This window comes from Nuphar pumila, chromosome 14 (genome assembly GCF_984573655.1).
Source record: "Nuphar pumila chromosome 14, dmNupPumi1.hap1.1, whole genome shotgun sequence".
NCBI lineage: Eukaryota > Viridiplantae > Streptophyta > Magnoliopsida > Nymphaeales > Nymphaeaceae > Nuphar > Nuphar pumila.
In genome coordinates this window covers 35825529-35847679 of record NC_143262.1, presented here as the reverse complement: position 1 = coordinate 35847679, position 22151 = coordinate 35825529, and the positions used below count along the sequence as shown (strand labels likewise).

The 22151-nt window shown below is 38.1% G+C and overlaps 1 pseudogene; it reads left to right on the top strand.

The window, feature by feature from the left end:
* Positions 1-221: 221 nt before the first annotated feature.
* LOC149816756 (serine/threonine-protein phosphatase 7-like) lies at positions 222-6924 on the top strand (annotated as a pseudogene).
* Positions 6925-22151: the final 15227 nt, after the last annotated feature.

Sequence of the window (22151 nt, the reverse complement as noted above, 5' to 3'; positions counted from 1 at the left end):
ACAAGTTAGCAGCCGTTGTTAATAGCCCAGCAAATTTTTTGCGGGGTGGGTAAAATAAACCCTCGCCCTTTCGCCTTTGCGCAACGACTATTCGAAAGAGACTAAACTCTCTCTGTTCCCTTCCTCCTCCATCAAAAAACCCTAGCAAATCCCCATACTCACGGTTAGGGTTTTAGAGGTGCACCCGATCATCAATCGGCCATGGCGATGTCAGAGACATCATGTTGAAGCTGTCCTCGGACAAGTCGAAGATCAGAGGTAACGACTTAATGCCTGAGCTTCTTCTTGATACTCCTCTGCTGATTTTGATGCCATTTTGGTCGTTATTGGTTCTTTTTGATGAGTACAGGACGGGGTAAAGCTGTTGAGCACCTGGACATGAATTTTTCTGATACTTTGTGATGAGCTAGTTTTGCATTTATCCTTTTCTTTGATCCGTGATCCATGTCCAGGCATTGGAATGTTGAAGATTTTCATTATCATGTCATGGGATGACCATCTGGACTACTCATTAGGTAGTGTATGTAGAGTTAATATTAGAGATGTAACTACCTATTCTTCACAACTAAATTGGATAAGATATACTTGCTTGTTTCACTTTAAATTTTGCAGAGCCCTTTGGAGTTTGAATGCTTTTATTGAATTCTTGATGCTTTGGTGACTCCATTGCTCATTTTATTTTCTTTTTCTATGTATCTCTATTTACATTTTTGTTTCTGTTTGTGTATGCAGATTCTTTTACCCCTAAGGGTATTCCTTCTTCGTGGTAATCATAGAGTTTGAATATTGCACATCAGTCTATGGCTTTGATAAAGAGGTAATGGCTAAGTATGGTGACCAGGGGAAACATGTATACAGGAAATGTTTGGGATGCTTTTAAGGTCTCCCCTTGGCTTCTCTCATAGCAGGCATGTGTGTATATGCCTCTCAAGGAGGTCTGTTCCGCAGCATTGGATTTGTTGCTTCAAAGAGGGCAAAGTCAAAGAAGGGACGTAAAAATAATTTCTAATGTTAATCTCAAGTCCCTGACCCTTGGTAGTATCGAGGAATCGTCTAGGGCAAGGAGAACGATTCTTGATCCTCCTTGGGAGGGTCTGAACTTGATTTCTGGTGATGTATTATTGTCAGATCCATCAACGAGCCCAGGCCTTTCACCAAATAAAGAGAGAGACATTGGTCTTCAATGGGGTCCAGACTGTACAGAGCAGTTCCTGAAAAAGAATAATCTGAGGGTAAGTGGAATTAGTAATTTTCTGATACTTTTAACCCATAGGCACTTATAGTTTTTACCCCTTTTATTTCTTTCTGCTAGAAATACAGATCAGTTTGCTGTAAATCAACTAGATTACATCCTTAGTTTCGGAGGTCTTTGTTTTCTGAATTTCCATGAAAGGCATCTCGTAGGCTTTAAAATATATGGATGTAGTTGTGTTGTTTCAATTAGAGCCTTCCCTTTGTTCTTGATTTTAGCCCATTAGGGCAGTTTTTTTCTCTATGGTTTTTCATTTGTTTCCATAGTAGAGATTTGTGGGATAGCATGCACATTGTATCTTCTTCTGCCTTGAAGATTCTATATAGCGTGGCAGAAGAATCGTAGCCCTCCAACCGCTTAATATATATTATATTAGCATGATCCTATATGAATGGGGAGGGAAGCACACAATGATAGCAAAAGGAAATTGCTCATTCTATTTCAGCATTAGGGTTGCATCATGTTTGATTAGGGTCGATCCTTCTAAAGGATAAAATCCATGACCAAAATGTCCCTGTATATTTAACTATATTATACACAAAAGGAGCGGCAGACAAAGGACATCACCATTCTGCATAAGCAGAAAATTGCAGCAATATCCCTAAGTAGACTATGTAAATATTGCACAAACTGTATGATACAGTGTATTTCTACACTCTCCTTCAAGCTTCATATGAGGTTAACCATATCATCTCAAGCTTGTGGAGAAATGTATAAAACTAAGAAGTAGACAAACTCTTTGTGATCATATCCATAATTTGTTGGGCTGAACCAATGTAAGTCAAGGACATGATCCCATTCAAGTATGCTTCTCTAATGAAGTGACAATCTATCTCAATGTGTTTAGTGCACTCTTACGTGGAACACTCCCATCGATTTTCATCTCATATTCTCAAGAAACCAGTGAAGCCAAATAATCCGGAAGCAGATCAGGTCATGCTAAACATACAAGGAGACCTAAGAATTTTTTTTTTACTGATCTATGTGTTGAGTGTCTTGTTTGGACTCTTATTTGTCATTAGAACCTAAACTTATGGCTAAGGATACGAAAAATGATTCCTAAGTGAAGCCTCCTAAGAATCCTTGTCTGCCAAAGTTAGCCCGGAGTTCTAATAACATTGACCCAAACTTGCAATATGAGTCCCATGTTCAGGAGCCATCATTCAGGTGCATCACTAGAAAGCTCAAGGGAATTCCAACAGGACCAAGGTAATGGTCAAGCTAAAGCCACCAACAGGACCATCATCCGCATTATTGAGAAAATCTTCAAAACAGGTCGTGATTGGTATGAAAAACTACATAATGCAGTGTTGGCATGCATATCGTACCACTGTTAGGACCCCTACCAATGCAACTCTCTTTGAGTTAGTATATAGGACCCAAGTTGTTTTTCCCTTGTAAGTGAAATTGTCACCTTTTAGGATTGTTACAACCAGTGTTATTAAAAGTGTGCCTCAAGGCGCAAAAAGCGTGCCTCACCTCAAGGCGAGGGCCTTTGTGCCTTGAGGCGCATGTATAAAGCGCAAATGCCCCAAGGCATGCGCCTTGAGGTGCACACGCACGCCTCGGGGCAAGGTGCGCCTCAAGGTGAGGTGTATACGCCTCAAATTTTTGGTCAAATGAGGGAAATAGGTTTTAAATAACAGCCCCCCCGACCCTAATGTTATATTTTCTGAGAAACACGTAGTTGGGGGCCTATTGTTTTCTAAAAAACAGAGAACCGAGGAGACGAGTTAGGAGGAGATGAGTTCGGGGGCCAAAAATTTGTTTGGGTGTATTAGGGTTTGTTGTCGGAGAGAAAGGAGGAGACGAGTTCGTTCATTTGAAACACACAGTTTGTACATTTTGGGTAAGTTTCACTTTTTCCCCATTCTTGTTCTCGGTTTGTATTTTCTATTTTTTCTTTGACTTATCTTTCCATCTTTTGATTTGCAAAGGATGAATGGACTGCAGCCTCTGTCCGAAATCTCCTATATAGATTGTGATATGCAGGTCATCTTTTTAGGTTTCTTTAAGGTGTGGGATAAATGCCCTACTTCTTTTGAGTGTTGATTATGAGACTTTGTTACTTCAGCTTCAAGAATCCTCTTAGGTTTTTAACATTAATTATTTTTTGTTTGATTTATTCTAGTTTATTAGCTTAAATTAGGATTTTCTTTTGATTTACTATGGCGGACCTTTGGTCCAGACCGTTCTCATAACAAAAAAAAACTTAGTGGGTCTTCTGGCTGGTCATCATCCTAAATCAATTCTTAATGGTTTTATCTCTTTTAGTAGTCAGTTGAGCACGTTATTGTGGTGTTAGAAAAAAAGATTTAAAAGTTGTCAGTCATTGAATTGATTTGGCAAGCCGTGCACAACTTGCTACATTAGGTTGAGGAAGAAAAAAAATCAAAAGATATGTTGAATCCATTGAATTGATTAGTTGTTAATGCTAACATGCATTTTTTAATTATGTCCATATGATGTTGTTAATGCTAATATGCATTTCGTTCTTAATTTTTTATTGAATGAATGCACATATTTTATTTCTTAGATACTTACGTAGATCAAGTTGTTGCATTAATGTTACTTTTACATGTTAATCTCATATTTTTTCAGTATTTATTTGAGATTTTTTTATTTCTTGTTGGTTGTTGTTTCATCAATAAGGCAATTTTTATTTATTTATAATTTTAGATATTTTTTATAATCTTTTTTAAGTTAATTTTTTTTTGAGGCTTACGCTTTACGCCTTGAGGCTTACTCCTCGCCTTAGATTTTGGTGAAGCGCCTCGCTATGCCTCAATGCTTTTCACAACATTGGTTGCAACCTTAGAAATGCCTTTAGAATTAGCCCAGCATGAGTTTAAGTTGGATGAGCTAGATCTCTTGGATAAGAAAAGGCTCCTAGCAAATGAGCATGCAGAATATTTATAGGAGGAAGGTTAAATGACATTATACTAAGCATGTGATTGAGTGATCTTTTTTAGTCAATGATTTGGTCATGAGATTCATTTGATACATAAGCCCACATCTCCTGGGCAAGTGGTGCCCTAGGTGAGAAGGACCATACGTTGTCAAATAAGTCTTACCTGAAAACTCCTATAGGCTCATCAATGTTGATGGAGCTGAGTTTTCTGGTCCAATTGATGATGCATATTTAAAAATGTATTACTATTAAATTGGATTATTTTTAGATTCTTTTTAAATTTGTCATTATAGGAAAATTGGTTGTCACCCCTCCACAAGTGCGGACATTGGTTACTACTCCTTCATTAAAGATATGTATGAAGGAGTAGTAACCAATGTCCGCACTTGTGGAGGGGTGACAACCAATTTTCCTATAACGGTTGGGTTACATCAAGGATCTGCTTTAAGCCCTTTCCTATTTGCTATAGTGATGGATGAGCTTACGAGATCAATTCAAGAAAATGTGTAGTGGTGTATGTTGTTTGCTGATGATATTGTTTTGATTGATGAGTCTAGAGCTGGGGTTAATGCTAAGTTAGAATTATGGAGACATACATTGGAAGCAAGAGGTTTTAAGTTGAGTAAGAGTAAGATAGAATATATGGAATGTCAGTTTAGTAAACAACGAAGTAGTGATGGGAGTGTAGTGAAGCTTGGTGAGCAAGAAATACCGGTGGATGATTGTTTCAAATATTTGGGATTTATCATTCAAAAGTATGAAGAAATTGATGGAGATGTAAATCATAGGATAAAGGTTGGGTGAATGAAATGGAAAAGTGCAACTGGAGTGTTGTGCGATCGTAGAATGCCATTGTGGTTGAAGGAAAAGTTTTATAGAATGACTATTAGGCCCGCTTTGCTATATGGTACAGAATGTTGAGCTGCCAAGAGACATCATATTCAAAAAATGAGTGTAGATGAGATGCGTATGCTTAGATGGATGTGTGGAAATACAATAAAAGATAAGATTCAGAACGAGGAGATACATAAGAAGGTAGGCGTTGCACCCATTGAAAATAAGATGAGAGAGAATTGTTTACGGTGATTTGGACATATTCGGCGAAGGCCTAATGATGCTCCAGTTAGGATGGAGAAATGGGAAAATATATTAGTTAAAAGAGGTCGGGGTATGCCTAGAAAGACTTGGATGGAGATGATAGGAAAGGATATGAATGCTTTGAACCTCACCGAGGACATGGCATTGGATAAAAATGATTGGAGGAGAAGGATTCATGTGGAAGACCCAGAATGATTTTCTTTTTTGGTTCATATCGCCGACTCCAATTGTTTTGGGATGAAGGTGTAGTAGTTGTTGTTTTAAAATTTGTCGTGTCTCATAAGACTGGCATCTCTCAAAAAGGTTGATTAGAAATGAAATCATAGAGATTAAAATCCTAGTGAATAGGTTCTCAGGAAAACAAGAATTAGTAGTGAGGACGAACTAACCAAGACATTGAGATCTAATTAGAAACCTAAAAGGGTGAATAATGTAAGTTTATAGCTAGATATCCTGAGTATCAGACATCAGACCCTATAGGACCTACTCAGGTGACAAACTCTTTGGACCTAAGAATATGTTTAAGATACCTTTAGCTTGGCCTTGCTTCTCAATTTCCTTTAGTTGGTCCTGGAGAATCTCTAGTCACTAACTTTAAGTAGACCTCACCTCAAATGAGAGGTAAAAAGAGCCAAACGTATAAAATGTATGAAAAAACCTTGTCATACCCCTAGGCTTGGTGGGTTTTTTTAGGCTTACTTGTGAAAGACAAATGTGAGGTTTAGTTGTAGACATCCGCTATAATGCTAAATCATGATAATGATTTTGTTTTACTTTTCTTTCTCTCATACTCTTCATTAGTTTGTTGCTTTATTTGAATAGTTTGGCGTGTTCTTGCACAAGTTGCACTTTGGTGTCTTTCACCAAAAGGACATTTTGGCAACATGCTTGTGGAAAATGTGTTTCGCCGTGTTGAGCCTTATAATTGTAATTGCATACTGTTTCTTCATGATGCTCTATTTCCCATGTTAACCTTATACTTGTAATTCCATACTTCATGTCCATTATTCTCCAAATAACACATGAAAATTAAGGTGGCAGAATGCAACTACTAAAGAAGAATTGCAACCGAAATATAAAGTGCATAGAAATGCCATGGCATGTGATGAAGTGTGATGTTTATGTGCCAAACATATCACGTGGCTTAAACCAACCATTTGCAAGATCATATCATACAACTTGTCGATAATGGTAGTCTAATTATATGGTCTAAAAACAAGATGAGACATGTGAACATTACAATGGGTCGGCCATAGAGATCATGTACTTTCACGTTGTATCTAGTCTTTTTCTTTTTTTTTGAAGCCATATAAAAAGACCCGTACTGAAGAGCTCTCTTTTTCTTTATGTTAGCTGTTCTAACATGGGAAACACATCATTTGTTTCATTTTAGAAATAATATGGTAAATTACAAAAACAGTTAACTTATCACCTACTTACAAAATCATCCAACTTTTTTATTGTTACATCCACCCACCTAATTTTTTCTTGATGTACTCAAATACCTGTTTTATGATTTTTTTTAATAACTTTTTCTCTCATTGATGATCCATCTTATGCATATCATAACCCAAGAAATGTTTACCACAATGGTTTTGATTGACCTAGATAAAGACTAGGTATGTTATGCTTGATAATGGTTTTGATGTAGATACAGAAGTGATATGATGGAGTAGATCCTATAATATATGTTCAGATACTAAGTCTTTGGATCTAAATTGCATTTTTCATGGAGTGATATGAACCAGACATATCCAATCTCTTATCTGAATCTCATATTCATAACTAATAGTCTAACTTGACTGATTAAGACTCAAGCTAAAGGTACCAAACAATATGAACAACGTAAATAATTAAAATTGAGCTGTTGTGTTTCAACTTAGGCATGAGGTAGCCTAGGGCTGATAATGGTTTGGAATTGGACCTAAGGCTAGTAAATAAGCTGAACGAACCAAGCTTGAGGCGTTCAATCTCAGCTCACTCTTATGGCAAGTTGAGACAAGTTCAAGCTCATGACAGGCCAGAGCTAAACGAGCTGAGTCTGAGCAAGCTCATTCACAAAAAAAAAAGAAAAAAGAGTTTCAACACTGAAGTAATAGGGTTTGGGCTCTAGACCTATTTGATTCACGTTTAAGCTGGCTTGTCAAAAAAAAAAAAAAACATTGTCACAAAGCTAAAGGCAATAGGTTGCTAAGCTAGAAGCAATAGGTTGCTAAGCCTACTTTTGTCAAGCCAAATGCTTCAACTATTTATTATACACCATTATATATCTAACAGAAAATGACCGTACACATTTGATGCATTTTCCAAAAAACCCTACAATTTGCAAGATCTGCCCGATGACCAATTTTGTAGGTCCACAACTTTTTTAGGACATTTTTACCCTTAGAACCGTGGAAATCTCGGATTTTTGTGTGTTGTCACTACAGGAAAACCAGTTTTTAGTGGCGCACAAATAACACCAGTAAAAACCTTTACTAGCACAAACAGTGCACCTGAAGCAGTGCCCGTAAAAACATCGCTACAGTTTTTACTGGCACAGTTTTGCGCCAGAAAAAATCTTTGGTGGCACAAAAACTGCTCCAGTAAACTCCTTGCCAGACCTTTTTGTTAGGACAAAAAAAATGCGCCAGTAAAAGCCCGTCAAAGCAAAGGCCTTTTACTGGCTCTGCTTTGCGTGACTAAAAATATGTTTAATGGCGCAGAACTGCGCCAGTGAATATTAAAAAAAGTTTTTAATTGCTCAAAAATGTTTCGGCAAATATAATTTTACTGGCGCAGTTTTGCGCCAGTGAAGACTTAAGGAAAATAAAGGTTTTTTTTACTGGCGTAGAATCTGCGTCAGTAAAAAGCCTTCTCCAGGATGTTTTTAGTTTTTACTGGCACAATTTCTGCTCCAGTAAAAACATTTTTATTAATTATATTCCATGTCAAAATTATATAGCAAATACAAAATAAACAGTTTTTTTCACTTAAGATTTTCTGCAACAATTCAATAAATTAAAAGAATTTTAACAATTACATTGAATAGGAAATAGACAATGTATTTCCACAAATTCACAATTTATACATAGAATACAGGGTTATTCTTGGTTCTTATACGCCTTCTACACCCAGCAGGCTTGTGATGATCGCGATATTCATTGGTTGTATGTTGGTTTTCTTCTCCACTTCTCATAATGCTTGGATCTGACAACATAGTAGGCCTGGACATCATATGAATACTTAACCATAAGACAACAGACTTACAGAAAAATACAAAAATAACGGAAAGAGAATAGTCATTCTGCATAACAATGAGAAACTTCTTTATATGCCATAATGAGCAAATGCCATAGCTGTTTGGCGAGCTGAAACCACATCTTTGCAATTACTCATAAGGTTATTGAGAGTTTTCACACAAATTAACAATGTTCCCTACATGTCCTAATCCATATGTAACAATGCAAGTAGATGTGGTTTCAATTCTAAAGCATAAGAGAAGCTGGTAAAGGTAACCACATCTTCCTTTAACAATTGCTGATCAGGTCTAACCCCACGAATCAAGCCAACACCAACAGCTTGCTCACTGACCGCCTTAACAAACCTCCTAACCACAGGCAAGCTCTGTTTCACTGGCTAAGACGTTCAAATCCTCACTGTGAATTGTCCGAAAGAAGACCAAAAAGCAGCCTCAGTTGCCCTATAAAAACTTTAAAGACTTGTTCCAGATCCTGTTGCAAATGATACAAGCATCAATAAGAACATGTATTTGAATACATCTGCCACATTCTGTTATATTTTTTATGAGAATAACAAGAGCACAGGTCAAGGAGCAGGAAGAATGTAATTGCTTTCCAGGAAAAGGCCACCAATCAATAGCAAGTAGTTTCATATTTTGGAGTTGCAAGTGGAATGAATCTCTATAATTTTGCAGAAGCCGACCACGAATTTACCTACTAAACAAAGACATAAAGCAACCACCAAAATTAAGTTGACCTAAGTATTGGCTGTGAAATCATGTAATATGGGAAAAACCAAGAGCAGAGAAATTATGCCTAGTTATATAGCACTAAATGTATATATATACAAGCACAAGGATGAAAACTTGTGATAGTTCAAGTACACCAATGCATCATAGTCCAGGTATACATATGCATCTAGGTATTACAATGACCAAACTTTCCTGAAATCAGATAATAGATAAAAGAATATAAGAATGCATGTTCAATTAAAAGTTTTGAAGGAAGATATTGGAAATTCATACTTTCAATAAAACCACAAGAAAGTGTTAATATTGAGCTTGATAGATGAGGCAAGATTTTGGTGTGACTCACAGTAGTTCCAGTGACTTTACACTTCCAATTTCCTTTGGTATGATACCAGTTCTATTTCACCCTGTCAACACAAAAAACAAATGCACCCTTAAGGTAGTCAGAATGTCAGAAACACTAAACTATGCCACTTTTGGGGTTCATCCCTTGTGGTGCAACCTGAGAGCAGCACAAATATCTAAGATGTCACCCTATGCGTCAAGGAGTGCCATCTGTTGAGCTTTGGGGCTCAGCTGCTGTTGGACCATAACAATGACCAAACTGTACTCCGTTCTACTCTCAAAAGCCCAGATAACTCAGTAGCACATTCTGGCTTATACATCCATTTTCAATTTAAAATGTCTGTGAATCTGACAAGACCTTGAGAATCTCTTGAAATCTGCATGTTTCTAATAGGCAATGCAACTCAAGATTTTCTAAGCTCCTATAAATGGATGTTCACATCTGGGTGGATATTGGTTGAACTTGCTCAGCATTCAACCCAACAATGGATTCCAGCCTAGTTGGATAGAGTAGGCCAAATCCTTAATCCAGTATGTAATTCATTAAAAATAGATTAGAACCATCACTTGGGTCTTCATATGAAAGGATCTTGTACTTGCAAATGGGTCCTGAAATGTTCTTCGCAGCATCTGTTATGGAACTGCTGGCTTTAGGTTTTGAAGATGCATGTCCCCACAAGTTTGCAAGTGATCCTCTAGTTCCTGATGAGCTCTTCCTGTTCTGCTCCTTTCTAAGAGCAGAAGCAACTGAGGCCTTTTCAGAATCAACACGAGGTTTTAGTGCTCTGAGCGCACCATTCTCATTGTGCACTTTCTTTGTGTCTTTTGATGCCCCGACAGAAGACTGGTTCTATTGATGGAAATGGTTTCGGTTCAGTTGTCTTCTTTAGTATGTTATTACTTGCAGGTGATACTGAGACCCCCCACCCCACTCTTTGGCTCCACCGAAGCAACATGAGAAGGCTTTAACATCATCATAGTGCTTAACAAACGAATCTGAAATTGCACCATACATGAAAGATGGTATATGTAAGATCAAACCTTATAGCTTACTGTACGGATTGACAAAAAAGCACATAGACAAAAAGGTACACACATTCAACCATCAAAATGGGCTTCTCTGACGAAATCTGCGAAAAATCTACCTTAAGTGCACTGTTCTTTGGCCTCTTTGCAGCTGTAACCTGTCTCACAGACAGCTATATGAGACACAAATGCATACAAATATTGTATCAAATATCTGTATAGTTGGTATATTTACATTTATACACATATATTGTATCTATTTATTTACATAATTTATGGAACTTGTGACAACTACAAGACAGATATTAGTAGGGAATATACTAGAAAATATAAAACACCAACAGTAGGGTGAAATCATACTACATACTATTTCATTTTCAACATACACAAAAAAATCTAGCAAAGTTTGGCTAGACCAAAAAAGATTATAAAAAAAACAAATTTCATCTTGAACATTCGATTCATCCAAAATACATTCATCCAACAGTATTGTGTGAAGCAGTTGTGCCTCCCTAACTTATCAATTGAATCAATTGTTCAACTTTAGATTCTAGCTCATGTACTCTGCCCGATTGGTTGTTGGACTGGGATTTCAACTCATGCATTCTTTCTTTCATCGTATTGTTGGAGTCGTCCGGGATCGCCTCCCCTTAATGGCGGTGGCCCTGCGCTGAAACAGAGAAAACACAGCAAAGCAAACACTGTGTTAAAACAACAAATCAACAGGAGAGGACTGCGTACCTGAGGCAAACATAAGAGTACTTATGCTGGTGGTGGAGGTCGGCTGGAGCAGAGGTTGATCGAAGCAAGGAGTGGTTTCTCCTCAGCCGGATTGCGGCCCTCCACAAGCACAGGCTGCTGGATGCAGTCGGTGAGCAGGACCGATTCTCGCGACCGGATGAAAATACTCTGAATGGAGAGGTAAGGCTCTAAACCCTCTCTCGTATTTCCCTGTATATGAAAAAACTATTTTTTTTTTCTTTACTCTGTATTTGCCAATGATTAGGGGGTCACTCATGATACCCCTTTATAGGCACAGAGTGGGAACGGTTTATGCAACCGTTCCTCCCTGATTCTGTGCGGGTTTAACAGAAGGAACACCTTCTGTGGGGGAGCGTTATCCACATCATGGGTAACCACCACCAACGTGGTGGTTTATCCCAACATTCTCCCACTTGTTCTGATGATAAATCCTTAACCAGAAAACCTTATGGGAATAACTTGATGAATAAAATGACCTTCTTATTCTATTCTATAGGTTCTTAGTTGAATCTCTAATCCTTATAAGATTAACAACAAAAATAATGAGAATCATGAACTGAAAGTGATCACTTTATTAATATGCATATGTCAAAAAAAAGTTTAACAAACCCATCCTTATTACATGTTTGAAATATAATCCCGGTGCTAGCCCTTTAGTAAGAGGATCAACAATATTAACAATATGCACTAAATAATTTTTTGTCCTTTCTTTAACAACAAAATACTTCAATTCCATATGCTTACATGACGTAGTACTTTTGTTGTTGTTCGAAAATGACACCATAACTTCATTATCATAGTAGACCTTCAGTGGCTTCCCAATGGAATCAACCACCTTTAACTTTGATATGAAGTTCTTTAACTATATAGCCTGCGAGGTAGTCTCGTACAATGCTATGAATTCTGCCTGCATGGTGTGAGCAGCAGTGGTCGTCTGATTCCCACCCCTCTAAGAGATTGCGCCCCCAACAAGTAAGAAGACGTACTCAGTAGTAGATTTTCTACTATCAAGGCATCCTCCTAAGTCCGCATCTGAGTAGCCAATGACCTCGAGGTGATCAACTTTATGATACGTCAACATATAGTTTTTTGTCCCTTGCAAGTACCGCAAGACTTTCTTGGTAGCCTTCCAATGGGGTATACCTGGGTTAGACTGAAATCTGTCAAGCACCCCTACTGGAAAAGAAATATTTGGTCGAGAACATGTCTGCGCGTACTGCAAGCTGCCAACAACTGATGTATATGGATAAGCACTCATCTGTGCTTTGTCAATATCATCATGTGGACAATCCTTTAGGCTCAGCTTGTCACCTTTTGATATGGGTGTTGAACTAGGAGAATAATTCTCCATCTCATATCACTTTAACACCTTATCTATATAGGATCTTGGGGAGAGGCCTAGGAAACCTTTTGCTCTGTCTCGACAGATCTCAATGCCAAGAACATAAGCAGCCTCACTCATATCTTTCATATCAAAATGTGATGCAAAAAACTGTTTTTTCTCTGAAAGCAACTTTATATCGTTGGTTGCAAGTAAAATGTCATCCACATACAACATTAATATAATGAAATTGCTCTCACTTTTCTTAAGATATATACATTGATCAATAATATTTTATGTAAACCTGAAAGTCACAATGACTTAGGAAAATTTAATATACCACTGTCGGGAGGCCTATTTAAGTCCATATATTGATTTGTTGAGCTTGCAAATCAGATGATCGTTTTCAGAGAAACCAAGAGGTTGATCCATATATACCTGTTCATTCAAATCCCCGTTGAGAAACGTTGTTTTCACATCCATCTGGTGTAGCTCTAAGTCATAATGAGCTACGAGGGCAAAAATTATCCCCATTGACTCCTTAGTTGAGACATGAAAAAATGTCTCATTATATTCAATGCCCTCTATCTGGGTGAATCCTTTAGCAACCAATATTGCTTTATGTCTCTCTATGTTACCTTTGGAGTCCTTCTTGGTTTTAAAGACCCATTTACACCCTACGGGCTTCACTCCCTTAGGTAACTCGACAAGATCCCACACTTGATTTTTAGCCATAGAGTCTAACTCTTCTTTCATGGCTTCTATCTAGTGTGTAGATTGTTTGCTTTCTACAACTTTCATAAAAGTCGAGTCATCATCCATATCTATGAAATCACCAGGCTCCTGAAGGTACACCACATAATCATGATGTATGGCAGATCTCCTAATCCTTGTGGATCTTCAAACAGGTCGTTCTTCAGGTTCAGATTGAACCTGATCATCCTGTTCATACTGTTCTGCATTGTCCACAATAAGTTCACTGTGGATTTGTGCATCAACAACCGAATGATCAACCACATCATCATTAGGAATAATAATGCAGTATTTTTTAGTGTTTTCCTTAACAGGTGACAAAACTAGATCTTATACTTCCTCAAAACTAAGGTTTTGAAGTGCACTTAATCCTACTGAACCTTCAAGAAATTTTGCTTTATCTGTTTCAACAATCTGCGGTGAGTGAGATGGGCAATAAAACCTGTACCCTTTTGATCTTTCTAGATAACCAATGAAATATCCACTAGTTGTTTTTGGATCAAAGGCTTTAATGTGGGGGTTATACAACTTAGCTTCTGCAGGACATCCCCGTATGTACATATAAGACAAAGATGGTTTTCTACCTGTCCATAACTCGTAAGGAGTTTTAGGCACAAATTTTGTAAGTATCTTATTCAAAATATGCACAACAGTCCTTAAGGTTTCATCCCACAACTTCATGGGAAGTGTTGAATAATTTAACATAGCTCTGATCATTTCTTTAAGCGTACAATTTCTCATTTCAGCTACACCATTCTGATAGGCACTACCAGACATGGTATATTGAATCACAATGCCTTTCTCTTTGAGAAATCGCGCTAATGGTTCTTCTCTTTGCCCCATCTCATTAAACCTACCATAATATCTGTCACCTTTATCAGACCTGACTATTTTAATAACTTTATCGGTTTGTTTATCTACTTCTTTCTTAAATTCCTTAAACATTTGAAAAATATCAGATTTTTCAAAAATCAAGTAGAGATACGTATAGCGTGAATAATCATCAATAAATGTGATAAAATATTTTTCGCCTGTGTAACAGAGGGTAAAAGGTCCACATACATCTGTGTGAACTATCTCTAATATCTTACTACTGCATTTGGCACCCTCTTTATATGTGTTTGTATGCTTAGCCTTTATGCAATCAACACATGGGTCATTGTCGGTAAAATTTAGAGATTTCAAGATCCCTTCATTTATGAGTCTCTTTATTTTCTTTTCAAAGATATGACCCAACCTTCGATGCCAAAGCATGTAAGATTTATTATTTATCAAGCTACGTTTATTTTCAACCAATGCATATTCAGAAGTTAGGGACTCCTGAGTTTGGATCTTCACGTTCAATTTATACAAACCATCATAAACTGATGCAGAACTAATTTCAATTGAATTTCTATAAATGAACAATTTAGAATTTTCAAACTTAAAACAATATCCAAATTTATCCAATTTCGAAATTGAAATTAAGTTTCTACTATATGATAAAATATAAAAGACATCATGAAGATCTAAAACTACGCATGTATCTAGCGTAATCCTACAGATTCCAACACCCTTCACATGTGAACGCGTCTTGTTTCCCGAATAGATGCTTTTCTCATGCATTGTTGGTTCTCTTCTGCTCATGAACAACTGTAGACAGTTGAAAATATGAACAGTAGCACCAAAATCAATCCACCAGCTATTTTCAGGAATTTGTAATAAATTATATTCATAAGAAACAAATGACAAATTACCTCTCTTTTTCAACCACTTCTTGTACTTTATGCAATCTGCCTTCTTGTGTCCCTTCTTCTTGCAAAAGAAACACTTTATGGGAGTATAGTCGGATTGCTTGTCTTGGAATGACTTATCTTCAGTTGGCTTCTTCCTAGCATTTCTTTTAAATGCATTCTTCCTTGGTCCTACCTTGGATGCATGAGAAGCCATATGTGCACTCTGCACTTTCTCCCCTTTCAACTGCTCTTTTTTTTTAACACACTTAGACATAAGTTTATTGAATGTTCATTCATCATTATGTGTGTTGTAAGAGATTTTGAAAGGTCTGTATTCCAAGGGTAAGGACGGTAGAACTAAATACACTAGGAAAGAATCAGAGATGATGAGCTTCATGTCATTTAGCTGAGACGCTATGTTCCTCATCTTCAAAATGTGCTGACAAATGTTTCTCGCTCCAGTATATTTTATAGATATGAGTTTAGACATCATGGTATTGACTCTTGCCTTGTTTGAACTCACAAATTATGCTTCAACAACACTTAAAAACTCTTTAACTGACTTGCATTGTGGTATGACACTACGAATATTCTTAGCCACCTTAGATTGCAAAAAAAAAGGCTAAGTCTATTCGAGCGCTCCCACTTCTTAAAAGCACTCTTTTGTTCAGCAGTGCTTTGATCAGTTAGAGCAGCGGGTTCATCTATCTTTAGGGCCAGATCCAGATCCATATACCCTAATATAAAAAGTACAATCTCTTTTCAATCACTAAAATTCGATCCATCTGGAAAAGGTATACAGTTAGAGCCATATAAAATTACAGAACTAGAAACTGCACGACAAAAGACATGTATCAAAAAGGTATTCGTACGATACTAAAACTTTAATGAAAAAAGCAAAAGAATAAAGACCCTTAATATGCTTATTTTTAGGCGAGTGAAGGGGGTCATCTGAGTTCTACTTTGGTAAGAGCTCCGACACGCGAAATCACTTCGCCTACCGACCATATTCGGTAAAACTAAGGTTCTTGTGAAGTTAGACCATCGATACAAGGTACCTTTGGATACACATGTGTGATGTATCTTGACACATTTACCTTATTCCACCCTACTTAAATTTTAAACACGCTAAAACTACTTTTGGGTCGTTTATCGTTTTACGAATCTAAGTATAATGTTAATACCGGCATAAACTGTATGATAGTGTTGAAATTCTTTGATAACATACGTGTATTCAGTCACTTTGGTGACGTGAATACACTAAGTCATCTAACTATCCTTAATGCCAATATTAAACAATCATTTATGCATGCATAATTTCATATAAATGCATGAACAATAACAAAAACTGGCTTAAATGGGTAAAACCCTGGGTTCTTAGCCAGGAACCGGTCTGAAAGTACTCTGAACCGGTTATCCAAGGGTCCGAATCAGTTTTGAACCTTATGAACCAATGTCAAGTATGAACAAAGGTTCATAAAAACCCTATAACTGTATGCCAAAATCTCTGTATTTTCTTATATCTATGAAAACAAGGTCTTAGCATCTCGGAACCTGTGAGAAACTAAAAGGAACCTGTCAAAATGACTCTGAAAAGGTCCCGGAAGGAGCCGAATCAGTCCCTGATCCAGTTCAGGCCAAATAGTGCCTGGACCCTACTGGATCCAGGTCAGAACCAGTTCAAACTGGATCTGGGTCGAACCCGACTATAAACTACATTCGGGTCAGACCCAACTTGAACTGGATCTGGGTTGGATCCGGCTTGAACTGGATCCAGGTCAGACCCGACTTTAACTTAATCTAGATCTGACCTGGCATATAACCTGATCTAGGTCGAACTCGATTTTAACTGGATCTGGGTCAGACCCAATTTACAACCAGATCCGGGTATGACTCAGTTTTAACTTGATCCGGGTCAGACCCGGTACATAACCGGATTCGGGACCGGGTCTGACCCGGTTTTAACTTGATCCGGGTCAGACCCGATATATAATCGAATCTGGGTCTGACCTGGTTAGAAGCCGTATCCGGGTCAGACGCGGCACTAGCCGGATCCAAGTAAGATCTGGAATGAACCGGATCAAACCCAATATCCGGACCCAATTTCACTGTTTTAAAAATCAAAAAACAGAAACCCGAGGGTTTTTGTTTATAAAAACAGTGAAAGAAGCTGAAACAGGGGGGTTTTGCCATTTACCTATCGACGACCGACGTCGCCTGCCGACGACCAATGTCATCTGCCGGCGAGTCACCACAGCTGCCGGCGACCCTCACGGAGCCCGGACCGATGCAACATCTCTCCTCACCTGACGGTAAAGGAAATAGGAAAGCCTTGTGTTGCGTCGCCGGCCAGAAAGTCGACGTCATTCCGCTACTTCCACAGGCAACGGCTGATGCTCCTGCAGCCTAATAGCCACAGGTAAAAACCTGACCCCCCCCCTTTTTTTTTGTTGCCCTATGACGATAGTCGCCGGTGTCGGTGACCAGCTGCAGCGTCGCCCTACGACGACATGCACAACGAGACAACTTGGACACACCCTGCGCAATAGATGTGGGGTGTGGGCCCATAACCCATTGTTGGAGTCGTTCGAGATTGCCTCCCCTTAATGGTGGTGGCCCTACGTTGAGACAGAGAAAACACAGCAAAGCAAACACTGTGTTAAAACAACAAATCAATAGGAGATGACTGCGTACCTGAGACAGTCATAAGAGTACTTCTACTGGTGGTGGAGGTCGGCTGGAGCAGAAGTTGATCGAAGCAAGGAGTGGTTTCTCCTCAGTCGGACTGCGGCCCTCCACAAGCGCAGGCTGCCGGATGCAGTCGGTGGGCAGGACCGATTCCCGCGACCGGATGAAAATACTCTGAATGGAGAGGTAAGGCTCTAAACCCTCTCTCGTATTTTCCTGTATATGAAAAAACTAATTTTTTTTCTTTACTATGTATTTACTGATGATCAGGGGGCGCTCATGATACCTCTTTATAGGCACAGAGTGGGAACGGTTTGTGCAATCGTCTCCCCCTGATTTTGTGCAGATTTAACAGAAGGAATACATTCCGTGGGGGAGCATTGTCCACATCGTGGGTAACCATGACCGACGTGGTGGTTTATCCCAACACGTATTTATTCTCTATATTCTACATTTTGTTGCATCAATTGGGATCGAGTAGTGCTTGGACCAACAAACTCAACTGCATGCCTTCACATTGATACCGTAAGTACAAACTGGCTCATACGTATCCTCTCCAAAAACCTGAGAACATTGTGAGATGAGTAGTCTTCAGCTCCCTCAAGCAACTGAGATATCATGTCATTCATTTTTATCCTACAAAAATTATATACACGTTTAGAATCATGCAAAAATAACGTATCAATCTTCAACACAAGTAGAACTAATTGTGTAATCACTTACCTCACTTACCATTGCTTCACTTATTTCAGCATTATGATAATTTGACTCAGAGCAAGAGCACGTCATAATGAGGAATTCAGCTCGTGAAGGTTCAACTTCATCCTCTCTAACCTACGCAGGTGTAAAAATAAGTTAATTATGATAAGATGATCAAACACGATAAAAGTGAAGTGATAATGAAATTAATAACATTATAATTACCTTCTCATGACAAAATTATGCAAAGCTCTTCGATCCAATAATATGTGAAAACTTTTGTTGAGCAAAATTATTCCTATTTATTGTACTTTGTCATTTACAAAGCTACCAAGCTCGAACCGGACCGGCTCTATGTTTGTGGTAGGCCAAGGAAAAATCTCCTCAACACGCAGCACATGTTGATCGAGGTAAAAAAAAATTCGAAGTAAGTGCACAATTTTTATAAATATTTAAAACTTAGTAATCATCCCCTTTGTTAAAAATACAATTCAGACGTCGATTTAGCAAAAAAAAAAATTTGCTTCGTACTGCGTGTTCACATAATACCGATAACCCTTTTACTCTCTCAGATTTTCAACGTCTCCATTGGCTACTCAGCTATCGTCATCTTGGAATCCGGGGGAGATTCCCCATCACCTACTTCGTGCAATGCCACGTGTACCGAACGCAGCGAATGGGGTTCGAGTAACGTGCATGGAGATCTGTTGATGTCCTCTTGCCACGTCGTCACTTCGTTTCTGTTTTTTCCTTTTTTTTTTTAAATTTTAAAGACCAGTTCAAAATCATTTTCTACCTGTAAGGGTATTTATGTCATTTAGGAGTTTTTTTTTTTAATGGGTAGGTGCAAACGGATCGGATCGACACATTATTATCAGACATGGATACTAGAATAAGATCCGAAGTAATGCAAAAGATACTTCAATACTTTTAAAATATCAGAATTTTATTGTAATTTTAATATTATAAAAGCATATGGATATTTTCATAGACCCAAGGGGGGTTGGCGAAGTGGGGTGGGGGCCTTGGCTGCTAGACGGGGAGTCAAGGTTCCATTCTCATGGGCATCGCCCCTCTGTGCAAGTCAATGTCTAGCATAAGCCTCGAGGGTAGGGGTCTTTGGAGTTTTAAACTGCCGGCACGACTACAGTAGGTATGGGCAGGATGAGCCAGTGCAACCAGGTCTTTGTGGCGGGTGTAATTTTTTTTTTGTTATAAATTCAAAAAAAAATATGTATTTTTGTATTGTTTATATTCTTTATATCTTTTTGTATTATTATATTTGCATATGCTTTTCAGAGATTTTGCACTATGTGGGCTGGGTTTGAGCTATGCTTTTCACGACAGAAGTCATAAAGTATATATATATATATATATATATATATATATATATATATATAGAGAGAGAGAGAGAGAGAGAGAGAGAGAGAGATGGGGATGAGTCTAAGAAGGGTTGCGGTATAGAGTGGAGGTGGATAATTTAACAGGTGAATGGAGAAGGGCAAGATGAGACAAAAAAAATGAGGGTGTGTCGAATGGCTTTTTGTTAAAAAAAAAAAAATGGGTCGATGGTGGAAGGAAGAGACAACAATACCAATAGGGCCCCTTGGCATTGCCCTTTCCCTATGTTTTTTTTTTTTTGCCTTTTTCTCATACTCATAAAGATAGGTCATTTTAAAAAAAAATCTCCCGGTTTTATCGTGAATTTTTAAATATAATCATAAAAAAAAAAACAAAATATCATGTTTTTATCGTGATATTATCACGTTGTCCTGAATGTTTTGCTACAACCCATCAAAAAAATCTCTCATTCACACCTTTTATTTCTGTCGTTACTAATAAATTCATGTCATGGAGGTTATTACCTACTTCTTTCATTGTCTTTATACATATTTTGCTTAATAATAATGCTATCATCATTCATATTATTAGTAATATTTTTTTAATAAAATTCATCTTTCTCTCTCTTCTGGCGTTCAGCCATGAGTACTGGCAGACAAACAGAGAAAATGGTCCACGCAATTTGGCAGATCCCAATTTGTACTAATCCTATTGAATGACGATTTATTGGAGTTTTTTTGTTGAGGAAAATAAATCAAATTCAGCTTCTTTTATGCATTTTTAAGCAAGCAAAATGCTGGACCACCAGAGATGACTTAATGAACGCTTTTTCGAAATGCAATGAGAAGATGAGTTGTCACTTTCATTGGGAAAGAAATGGGCTCAGGTTACACAACTGGACAAGCAATGAAAGCAGTGCCTATGGGGTTTGGGTTAGTGGGATGGGGCCTAGGCCATTTTAGGGGGGCAGCCTAGGTTCAAATCCCATAGGCATCACCCTCCTGCGTGTAAGCTGAAGCTTGGAGTTTTATACTAACAGTTCAGTAAGTTGGTGCAGTGTTTGCGTTTGGAGCGGTTTCTTCCAGTAAAAATAAAAATAAAATGTGAATTTTATTTTTCTTTTTTTAATATAGGACTGGGGAATTAAGACCACTTATAGGTTTAATTCTTCTAAATAAAATTCCTTTTTTCATTCAGAAAAAGTTGTGGATAAGTTCTTGCCTTAGAGGCCCACTAGAGCTTTGCCGTCCTGGTTAGGGGTGACCGTGGTTTGTTGCCTGACATGGGATGATCATGGTTTGATTGACAAGGAAGGTGTTCCTTGCTGGATGGTTGAAGTTGGGCCTACTTTTTAGTAGGCAGAAGGACTTCAAGCAATGTACATAGAGGGTTTTCCTTGAACTAGCCAAAATTAAATTAAAAAGAAAAATCTTATAGGGATCCAATGGTTAGGTCACACTGTCATAACAGAAGGGTCTCGGGTTCGAATCCCACAGAGGACTAACGTGTCACAAATAGAGAGAGAGAGAGAGGGCTATCAAGGATCAGTAATACAACTATATCATTGGGTTTTGAACCTGCAACCTCCCAACACAAGGTGACGCGACCTGGCTGCTCCTGCCAGACAAGCGGAGCCCCCCATTGCTACTGGCTAAACTCAAATACCCAAGTGTGGCCATAAAAAATCTCAACCCAAATGTTTTTTTTTTTTTTTTACGGTGAACTTTTCCCACTTAAGCACATAATCTCCAGGTGGTGTCACCAACACCCAAGCCCTTACGGAGCCCACCAATGAAAGAATCTCAACTCAAACGCTATTTTTGGTTAACTCAAACCCGAATTACACTATGTGGGCTGGGTTTGAGCTATGTTTTTTTTTGTCAAGTATTCAATCCAACCGTATTGAGTGAGCACTGTATATGTGGGATGGGTTTGAGCTATGGTTTTCAGAGATTTCACAGGCTTGAGGAGAAGGTGTTAACCCCTCCCCTATGTCTCAGGTTCAACTCCCATTGGGTGCGCAGGTGCCCTTCAGTGGTGGGGAAAAAATGACATTCCTAATAAAATATAATAATGTTAATTTTTTTATTTGTCGATCCAAAACAATCATTACCTGTTTTAGGGAAACAGTCATAATTCCAATTCTCAATGTGACTTGCTAACGAGGCAAAGTGTCATGTTATCTGTTTTGGGGATTTTTTTGCAAATTAGTTGCTGCTTTAATTTGCAAATCCATCCCCGCCATTTTATTAACTATTACAAATTAATCC